The sequence below is a fragment of the Microtus ochrogaster genome, chromosome 4 (genome assembly GCF_000317375.1).
Source record: "Microtus ochrogaster isolate Prairie Vole_2 chromosome 4, MicOch1.0, whole genome shotgun sequence".
Classification (NCBI taxonomy): Eukaryota; Metazoa; Chordata; class Mammalia; order Rodentia; family Cricetidae; genus Microtus; species Microtus ochrogaster.
Window position 1 is genome coordinate 27,954,170 of NC_022011.1, and position 10,311 is coordinate 27,964,480.

General features: G+C 49.6%; 2 protein-coding genes across 2 annotated transcripts in view; one reads left to right on the forward strand and one right to left on the reverse strand.

The window, feature by feature from the left end:
- Zdhhc7 (zinc finger DHHC-type containing 7) overlaps positions 1-8,769 on the reverse strand; it is an 18,646-nt gene extending 9,877 nt beyond the window's left edge. The window contains exons 1-2 of the mRNA XM_005345763.3: positions 8,581-8,769; positions 899-983 (exon numbers count right to left, since the gene is read on the reverse strand). The gene's annotated coding sequence lies outside the window, so the exon portion shown is untranslated. The remainder of the gene's footprint in view (positions 1-898; positions 984-8,580) is intronic.
- A 482-nt stretch (positions 8,770-9,251) lies between these two features.
- Positions 9,252-10,311, forward strand: part of Kiaa0513 (KIAA0513 ortholog) — a 52,424-nt gene continuing 51,364 nt past the window's right edge. The window contains exon 1 of the mRNA XM_026778702.1: positions 9,252-9,344. The gene's annotated coding sequence lies outside the window, so the exon portion shown is untranslated. The remainder of the gene's footprint in view (positions 9,345-10,311) is intronic.

Here is a 10,311-nt window from a genome sequence, read left to right on the forward strand (position 1 = left end):
CACCCAAGTCACCGCGTCCACTGCAGCTGTGAGTGTGCCCCACCCAAGTCACCGCGTCTACTGCAGCTGTGAGTGTGCCCCACCCAAGTCACCGCATCTACTCAGCTGTGAGTGTGCCCCACCCAAGTCACCGTGTCCACTGCAGCAGTGCCATGCGAAAGGAGGAAAGGCATGAGGAAACCACTCCAGACACAGAACAAGGCTAGCACCAAGAAATGGGATGCGGGGCCACATGACCCACCAAGAGCCATGCCCCAACAACAAACACTACAGTCTGCTGGTGCCACACTCAGATTCTTGGAAGAACCCTGACAACACTGGTGTCAGTGAGGTGACAGGAAAAGCACCATCTTCCATCTCTACCAAGCTAATGGGGTTTATCTGCCCCTGAGCCAATCATCTTCCATCTCCACCAAGCTAATGGGGTTTATCTGCCCCTGAACCAATCATCTTCCATCTCCACCAAGCTAATGGGGTTTATCTGTCCCTGAGCCTATTCCCCACAAAGAGTAAAGCTCTTTGTCCCTGCTATGAGTAAAACACTGACTCCTGGACACTACCATTAATATCCCAGATCTCCATTAGCCCTGGGGATAGCCACGCTGGTGGCTCTTCCTCTTGTCTTGTGGTTCAGGTCAAAGGCAGATAGGTGGAAAGGAAGGCCTCAGCCTGCAGCTGCCTCTGGGCTTGACCACAGGCACATCCTTACCTGTCCCACAATCAATCCGTAGCTGCATCAGCTAGGGAGGGACACTGTACTCTAAGTCAAGAGTCATAACGAACTGGACTGGTGGCTGTCATAATCCCAGCTCAGGAGGCTGTGACAAGAGGATGGTAAGTCTGAAGTCAGTCTTAGCTAGAGTGAGACCTGTCACACACATACCAGCTGCAGACTCACCTTACAAATTGCTTCTAAGCATCATGGGAACACTTGTGCCTTTTTTTCAGTACTGTAAGGCGCATGCTGTCCTGTGTGATGTGGCCTGCAAGACAATAAACTCAATGACAGGTTACTTGCTTTATGACAGAGCAGGGCACAGCACAGTCTGTGAACCCGAGATGTCACACACACAGCCTACAGCAGCACTGAGGCTCTGCACTTGGGACTGTCCAAAATCATGAAATCACTGGGCTTCTGACTTCTAATCATTAGCAAATTAACCATGGAAACAAAATTATTGATTTTATTATTTATGTTTTTGAGATAAGGTATTATAAGTTGTCCAGGCTGCCCTCCAACTCATGGGCTCAAACCTTTAAGCCACAGGACCCAGCAGTTAAGACTAGGGCACACACTATAGCCAACAATAACTTACTTTAGTCTCTTTTACCCTCCTCATGTTAGATACAAATCCAGATGCCTAAATCCTTCAAGAAAGCTCCAGGAGCCAGGTATGGTGGCACATGTTTCTGGTCCTAGCACTTGGGGAGGCAGAGGCAGGCAAATCTTTATGAGTCTGAAGTCTACACTGTGAGAGTCAGGAGAGACTCTGTCTCAAAGGCATAGAAAGAAAGAAAGAATGGAGGAAGGGAAAGAGGGAGGTAAGAAGGGAGGAAAAGACAGACAGACAGACACGCTCCAGGGACAGGCAGGCCACAGCTGGCTCACCTTTATGCCCTGCAGTACCTGTTCTCTCAGCAGAGAAGAAGTCACAGGATGGGCGAGAGTGTGACTAAGAGGGAGCAATTATAGCTCCAGGCCCTGCAGAGCAGCCAAAAGAAGGTGCTAGACCTGAGTGAGGGCCACCTGCAGATGGAGTCGCAGGAGACAGGCGGAGAGAGGCATATTCATACAGCGAGAAAACAATGAATGCACAACAACACCGACAAGTCTCACGAATTCCCAGCGAGTGAAAGAGCATGGACAGAGGGACTCTCCTGTGGGATTGAAGACCAGACAAACAAACAGGCTTCTGAGGAAACTGGAGCAGGTTCCAGCAAGAGGATGGTTACCTTCTAGCTGAAGCAAGGGACATGGGTACATGGATTTACCAAAGCAAGATTCACTAAGTAGCCCGCTGTGGTGGCACACGGCTGTAACCCCAGCACTCAGGACTGCCTCAAGTCTGAGGTCAGCCTGGGCTACGTTGTGAGACTATGCTTTAACAATTCACTAAGTTGTTTTAAACAGATGAAGGATACACTTTAAAAACATGTTTCCCTATGCATCTGTGAGGCTTCCATGAGAACAGGAGCCGGGGTAAAATGCCAGCCCAGGAACTGGGGCAGAGCTGGAGGAAAAAGCTTCAGTAGACGCCACATCCTGATCAGTGCATTTGTGAGCCAAGGCTACCTTCCATTTACTCTGGTCTGTGGCTGCAGGCTCTGTGGTCATGTGGACATAAGCAGAAGGAACTCAAGAATTAGTATCTGTCCATGTTCGATTTTTCTGGGAATCAAGGATGGGGCATCTAACCCCATTGTTATGCCCTGAGTGCCTGCCTGGGACCTGATCTCACACTGAGTTGATGGCTGAGAAAGTTCCTGGCTGCCATGGTCAAATACCACCAGTGCCCTACATACAGACACAGAAAGCAGACTTCTTCAGCAGACAGAGACACCTCATCACCTGGGGCTGGGCACCCAAGAGCCAGGCATTTAAAAACAACAACAAAAACCAAATCAAGACCAGAGCTTCATCCACAGGGTTCCCATACTTGCAAGGTGGGGCTGAGCATATTGAAAGATTCCAAAAAGAGTAGACAGTGATACTTCCTTCTGGCTGGGAACCAGGTTGAGGAGCAAGAAAGATGACTTGGCCCTTGGACAAGTACCCTCAGCATGGCAAATGAGCAGCCTGTGTGACTGGCATAGAGGCTATGAAAAGTGCTTCTAAGCGCAGGTCACTGTAGTGCACAGGCATGAGTGGAGAACTGGCCTCTCACGTCATGCCCATCACCCATGCACATGAATCCATTATTTTCTCCTCCAATTACTAAGTCTAAAAAACTACTAACCTTGAAGAAAATACAGACACACCCAACAAAAGCCAAGTATCAACACATTGGCAAGGTCTGTCACTGTAAGTGAACAGCCTTATTTAACCTTTCTAGAAGTGTCTTTTAAAGTACTTAGTCACACTAAGACACCTCTGGGAACACTGTAGGTCACAAAGGTTGCAAGTGGAGAGCACAGACACAGAAGCAGGGCAGTAGGAGGATGGAAGGCACCCCTGGGCTTTCCCCTCGGCAGCCACACCTGCCCACAGGTCTCCAACTGGGGAGCACCCAAGACAGGGCTTGACTTCTTTTTTTAATTTTTATTTTCTTTACGTTTTGGTTATTAAAGGCAGGGTTTCTATGTGTAACAGCCCTTACTGTCTTAGAACTTGCTTTGTAGACCAGGCTAGCCTCTAACTCACAAAGATCTGCCTGCCTCTGCCTCCAGAGTGCTGGGATTAAAGACGTGCGCCACTACTGCCTAGCTAGGGTCCTGACTTCTTTACTTCCACGCTCTCTGAGGTGATGTCTTGGGGAATCACAGGCCCAGGGAGTTGGAAAGAGGAACTGAATCTAGAAAATACCCATACTGGAGACATCATTGCCTAATCAACTGACTACTAGCACATTCTCCTGCAGGAGGGTGGGAGCAGAACCTCCACTGTTAAAAGCTCACCCCTTTCCATTTCAATACACAACACTACACCATCTAGCCACCAAGGTCAAATGCTAAGAACTCACCTTCACTGGCCTCTTCCTCCAGTCCCCACATCTAAGCCATGAGCAATTGCTGGGGTCTTGACCTCCAGAACCGCCCCCAACCTGACCACATCTCCACCTCCCCTGCCCACCTAGATCCGGGCACTGTGCACTCAGCTCGCCTCCAACCGGTTCCCTTGTAGACTCAGTGCCTCTATTTACCTGACTGACATGCCCACTTGCATTCAGTGCAACCCTTCGCAGACTGGGCCAAGTCGGTTTCATACTCTCCTGTGCACACACCCCCCACAGGCTGCAGTCACAGTCACCCAGAGTGGGTACACATCCCCTCTGGCTGGCTTCTCCCTTGCTGCTTGTTTCCCACATCCTCACCAGGGTGGCTCTTGAGCATAATCTCTATACTGCCCAACACTGGGTGAGTGAAATAGAAAAGCAAGGTGTACACTGCATGTTGTTGGATTGGTTGGGGGATGGGGACAGGGAAGATGCTTGAGGCTGGGAGAAAAAGTGGGGCAGGGAGGGTGCTCGAGGCAGACAGTGTTGATGCAGCTCACTAAACACAGAGCGCTGCTGCTAAATGAGGAGCCAAGTCTTAGAGATGAGTGATTCGAATACACCCTGTGAATATGGGGACGGGGCTACTCTGCCTCCACTGTGTTCTTCTGCTGGCATACACTCCCTCCAGAGCCCAGGGTTGAGAAAGAGCACTCTAAGGAACAGCAGAAATCTGAAAATTCAAAACATCTCAATGACACTTACAAAGTTTGTCTCCAAGGGAGACTGACACTTCTCTAGCTGGGGCCCCTCCCCGCTGTGCTCTAAGCATTGAGCCTGGCTTATTCAAACAGCCAAGATTTCCTCAGAGGCTTTCAACGTGCATGCATAATGAATCTGCTCTCCTATATGCCAGAGGACACGACTACTTATGGCTCTGGCCCATGTCCGTCACTACCCCTCCATGATGTCCGTGAAGATAGTCCTCATCCTATGGAACTCAAGCCTCTGGGCATCTCTGCATTAGTTGGCTAGTTAGGAGGTTCAAAGGCCACTGAGAACAGACCCACCCTTCACAATCAGCAACTTGGGAAACCAGGAGCTGAAGCTGCAGGACTCAGATCTGGTAGAATGGGATCTGAGTTGTTATCACTGGCCCTGGCTGGAGACAGGACTTTCTGAACTGCCAGAAAGATCCTAGGATTTCTACCTAGCTTCCTGGTAAAGATCGAAGATGAACCTTGCCTGTCCCTTAAGGATTAATCCACTGGCCTGTCAATCACCTGCACAGGAAGGCACCCCTCAGGAAAGCTGTGTGTCCCAGAGACTTTAGGAGCATAGCATGAAAGCCTGCCTAAACATGTGGGACAGCGTGACCAGCTCTCTGGTCATTGTCACACTGCATTTCCCTCCATAATGGCACTATAATATGTCTCATCTGAATTCTTTCCCCAGAGATGACAAGGAACCCAGAGCAAGATCTCAATTATAACTCAAAATCTCAGTTCCATTCCCCAAATCCATCTGGTCCATATTCCTCCACGACTGCTTTACTGAACTCTCCTCCAGACTTGTCAAGGCTCAGTGCTTCCACTTCTCCCACAAGGTACTGCTCTGGGCTTCTGCTCCTTCCTCCAACTAAAATTCACAGTCATTCTCTCTGCCTAGCACGAGTGTTCATTCACTGATTTTCATTCACCATCTTCAAGCCATGATTGAATACAGTATTTTTAAATGACCAGGTGCTGTGCCAGTAAGACATAGTACACAGTCTGGACGTCATTCAAGAAGCAGCAGAATTCTATGACAGGTTTACAGGAATGGAGTTCAGCAGCAAGCAGGGCTTGGAGCAGCAAGACAAGTCTTTGCAGACAGCAGCAAAAACGGAGCACAGGGAACCAAGAAGCCAGACCAAGACCTGCTGTGTTGCTCAGGCTAGCTCAAACTCCTGGGCCCAGGCAATCCTGTCTCAGGCTCTGGAGCCAGGACAACAGTCACACTACCACACCCTACTCCAGAGACTTTTTTAGATAGAAGGGAGCTGGAATTGACAGCTCACCCACTGACCTTTGCTTCCTCCATGATTTAGAAGGGCAGCCATTAGTTATAAAGCAAAGAGCTACATTTTCAAGTAGGAAGAGTTAAAACAAAAACCTAACAATGTGATGTCCTGTGAGGCTCTGGCTGTCACAGGGTCCATCCAACTGGAAGGAAGGCTGCCCACTGCTCCACTAACCAATCATACCCCTCATCAGAGGAGGCCTGGGTTAGCAATGTCATCTAGCAATATCAGGGAGCTGGGGACCACAGAGGAGGGTAGGTGCTGATATTTGAGACTTCCCTGGGTTCCATTCTTTTCTCTTGGCTAACTTTAATTTGCAGCCTTTCCTATAATAAACCAACTGAGCATCATCTCCCTCAGCAAGCTGAGTCCTTCCTATGAACCATGACCAAGTGGGTGGTTTTGGAAAACACTACCCCAACGTGCAGTGTGAAAAGCAGGGCTGTTCCCCTAAATTTTGTAACTCAGCAATATTCACAGTGGACTTAAGCTCTCCTCAGCTGTTACTCCCATGGTACGGTGTCAGTGTTCACCCTGCCCTTGAGAGGAGTTTTGATTTCCTTTAGAAAGTGTGTACAGGCTGGAGAGACGGCTCAGTGGTAAGAGCACATGCTACTCTTGCAGAGGACTTGAGCTCAGTTCCCAACACCCACCATTAGTCACTCACAACTGCCTGTAACTCCAGATCCATGGTATCTGATGCTCTCTTCTGGCCTCTGCAGGCACCTGCATGCACACATGGGGCAGATACACACACCACGCACATAAAATAAATTGTTTTTATTTTATTTTTTTTTTTGGTTTTTTGAGACAGGGTTTCTCTGTGGTTTTTGGAGCCTGTCCTGGAACTAGCTCTGTAGACCAGGCTGGTCTCGAACTCACAGAGATCCGCCTGCCTCTGCCTCCTGAGTGCTGGGATTAAAGGCGTGTGCCACCACCGCCCGGCTAAAATAAATTGTTTTTAAAACATGTCACTTTTATGATCAAAGAGTTACTTTTAAGAAATGTCCCTCAAAAGCTACCTTTAGAAAATTATCACATGCCAGGCAGTAGTGGCGCACACCTTTAATCCCAGTGCTCGGGAGGCAGAGGCAGGCGGATCTCTGTGAGACAGGTCAGCCTGGTCTACAGAGCAAGCGCCAGGACAGCCTGTCTCGGGGGGAAAAACAAACAAACAAACAAACGAAAACCATCCCATGTCTTTGCCCAGTGGGGACTGAAGCTAGGCATGCTGGAGTGGACAGCAAAACCATGTCCACTGCACTGCAGGCATTACTTTAGTAGGGACTAACTTCTAGTCTCATTCCCTCGGGTTATTAATTGTTATCATGTTGTTTTACATCACTGAAGTTCAAGCAAGCAAGTAATAATTTCATTAAGAATATAAAATCCTGTCCATACTTTTGACTAGTCAAAATCACTCTTAAAGCTTCACATAGACTTTTGGACCAAGGACCATTCCCGTAACACTAATATTTTTCCATCGTGCTTTGTTTTGCTTGAGGTAGACCCAAACTTTTGATCCTCTCATCTCTGCCTCTAAGTCTTGGATGCTGGGGGCTACACATGCCTACTTTTCCATTCTTGGAAAGGGCTTGGCTTTAAGGCAGGTCAATTAGCAGGGCTACAGAGTTCTAATTTGAGTTTTTATTTTTGTTTTTCGAGAGAGGGTTTCTCTGTGTAGCCATGGCTGTCCTAGAACTTGCTCGTACACCAGACTGGCCTCAGACTCATAGAGATCCGCCTGCCTCTGCCTCTCAAGTGCCAGGACTAAAGGTGAGCGCCCACTATGTCCAGCTGAAGAGTTTTAATTTGACACCTGAGTCAACAACGGTAGGGAACAAATTCCGAGGGAAATTTCCTCTTCACTCACTGTTGTCCTCTCCTGCTCTCAATTCAGAAGCCAGTGTGCCCTGCCAGTGACTCTACAAAGTACACAACCCAAGTTCCACACCTCCAGCCTGTCTATCGTGTGCAACGTTCAAAAAATGAAATTTTGTTCATACTCCCATTAGCCCATTTTGTAAAATACCCCAAGAGCCTTCCATGCCAACCAATTCTGTGGCAAGTGCAAGTTTAACAAGGTATCTTTTAAAAGCATAACTTTAGGTAAGTGAGAGTTGTAAACAACATTGGAAATATCATTGTCCTGAAGGGCAGCTGGGAAAGATGTGGAAAGGAATGGAGATGACCCGCTGTCCGAGCCAGTAAAATAAGCACAAATGCAGTCAACAAGAGGACTGCGAAGGAGACTGTAGCTTGGGTTTGGGCTGCGCCAAACACAACTGTGAAAGCCGCTATAGAGGCCTCAGCTGCGGCTTTCATTACTCCAGTTTAATTGCCACAATAAACTGGTTGTTCACGAGCTAATAAAATGTACCTATTTAATAGCTAGAGGGGACTTAGTTCTAGAAGTGATGACAGCGCAGAAGAGTTGAACCTTATTACCCTGAAAGCTAGCCTGTTTGCCCTAGATGCCCTTCCCGGGTTACTACTCCCTTAACACCATGGACAGGGGCTGGGGACGGGGGGGGGGGGGGACCGACAAAGATTGAGAGCCCCGTTAAAGGGGGGGGAGGGATAGGATTGGAGAAGACAGACGTGCGACGAAGCATGCCTACGAAAACTTAACAGCTCACTGACGGGTGACAGCACTTTATGACAACTCTGACATTAGCCACAGAGAACACTGGGCTCCGGAGCGGGGTGTCGCGCCCAAGGTCAGGCGAAAGGCTGCGGATGCAAACGGGGTCCGATTCTGCGGGATCGGCAGAGAAGGGAGGAGACTCCCAAGGGGACTGCGGCGAGGAAGCCGCGGGGAACAGCCTGGGGTCGCGGTCCGACCGCCGTACGCACTGCACTCACCCGAGGCCCGGGCGGGGTCGCCCAGTGCGGCGGCTCCTCGCGGCCGGCGGCTGCAGCGGCGCGGGCGGCGACGCATCATGCGACCGCGCTCATGGCCGGGCCGGGTGGACCCGGATCCGCTCGGTTCCGCTCGGCTCGGTCCGGCAGGGCCGGTATACCGGAGGCAGCAGCCCAGCAGAAGCAGGAGCCCAACGCCACGGCCTGGACAGCGGAGTGGAACGACCCCGGAACTGGACACGGCGAGGTCAAGGCGCAGCTCCTCCGTACTTCCGGCCGCGACACCCGGGGCTTCCGGGAGAAGGTTCGTGAGGACCCTGGCGGTTTCTTCCGCTATCGATCTTCCAAAAACCTAGCGGTTCTTGGAGAAGAGACAGCACTTACGACAAGACTGCTGAACCAAGATCTCCTAGAAAGGTGTCCCGGAAGAGAAAAGCCGGCGCCTACGGGCCGCCGCGAGGGCCACGCTGCGTCGCGATTCGTGCGACTTCGCGTGGAAATGTTTCCCATGGCATCATAGATCTAGCAAGTGGAGACTCAGATCCTCTCTCAAGACTGTCCTGTGCCAGGTGGAGGATGGAGAACTACAGAGATGGAGGTCGGACACACCGGAGTGTAAACCGCTGACCCAGAGGGCGTTTGGGTGCCCGTGGAAGTACCCTGGACTGGGGACGGTGCGCCTGGGTTCGGGCCTGCACAGCTCCACGCTCTGGTTGCTGGAGCATCGTTGCAACCCCTTCCTGATGACGGCCCTGAGATTTGCAGAGGTAGAAACTTGTGTTTTATCCCCTTGGGTCCCCTGACAGACTTGGCACCGTTTGTTACACAGTTTGTTCAGGGCAGAGAAGTGTTTGGTAGTTAAACTGGTGGGATGTGCTCTAAGATTGGAAAAGGCTATAATGAAAGCGCATTAAGTTAACTTCCCCAAAAGTACAGCGTTTAAGGCTAGGCGCATGTCTTACTAGTGCTGGGATGTAGACACACACACACATATGCATCCAAAACACTCATACATAAAAATAAATGTTTAAAAAGTTACCAGCTCATATATTTTACTTAACATTTACGGTGTTTGTCTATGTTTTTTGAGGTAGGATCTTACGTAGCACAGGCTAACCTCAAACTTCCCGCGAAGCCTTGGGTTCCCTCCCCAGCACTGTAGAAGCCCGGGAATGGTGGTGGTCATGATGGCTCATGCCTGTAATTCCTTCACTTGGAAAGTGAAGGTGAGAGGAGCTGAAGTTCCAGGTCATCTCAACCCTTTATTAAATTTTAACCTTTTCTCAATCTTGAAGCTTTGTAAACTATATCTTTTGAGGAATATAACTTAAAAGACTGAAGGTTCATAAGTGTGGCCATTGTGGAGACACCTAAGCATGATTTTCTGGAGAAGCCCACACACCTGTCCTGAGATTGTGTACTATGCTTCTCTTCTGTGACTGTCTCAATACTTAATAAACTCACTAACTTGACTTCTGTTTGGCTTATCCTGAAATTCTTTCCCACAGCCAAGTCTAGGATCCTTGCGTTGAAAGCCCCAAACAGGAAGGGAACCTGGGGCTGCTGGTGGCTGTTGGATTGTGTCTCCCCACAGCCACCGACAGAGTCATTTCTTTGGTTTGGGGTTGGTGCACTATCTAGGTGAACAGATGCTTGTTCATGTCTGGCCAGGAAAAGTCATCCAGTGGCTCAGAGGCGAATCTAGAAGGCAGACGGGCAGTGTGCAGTGGCTCA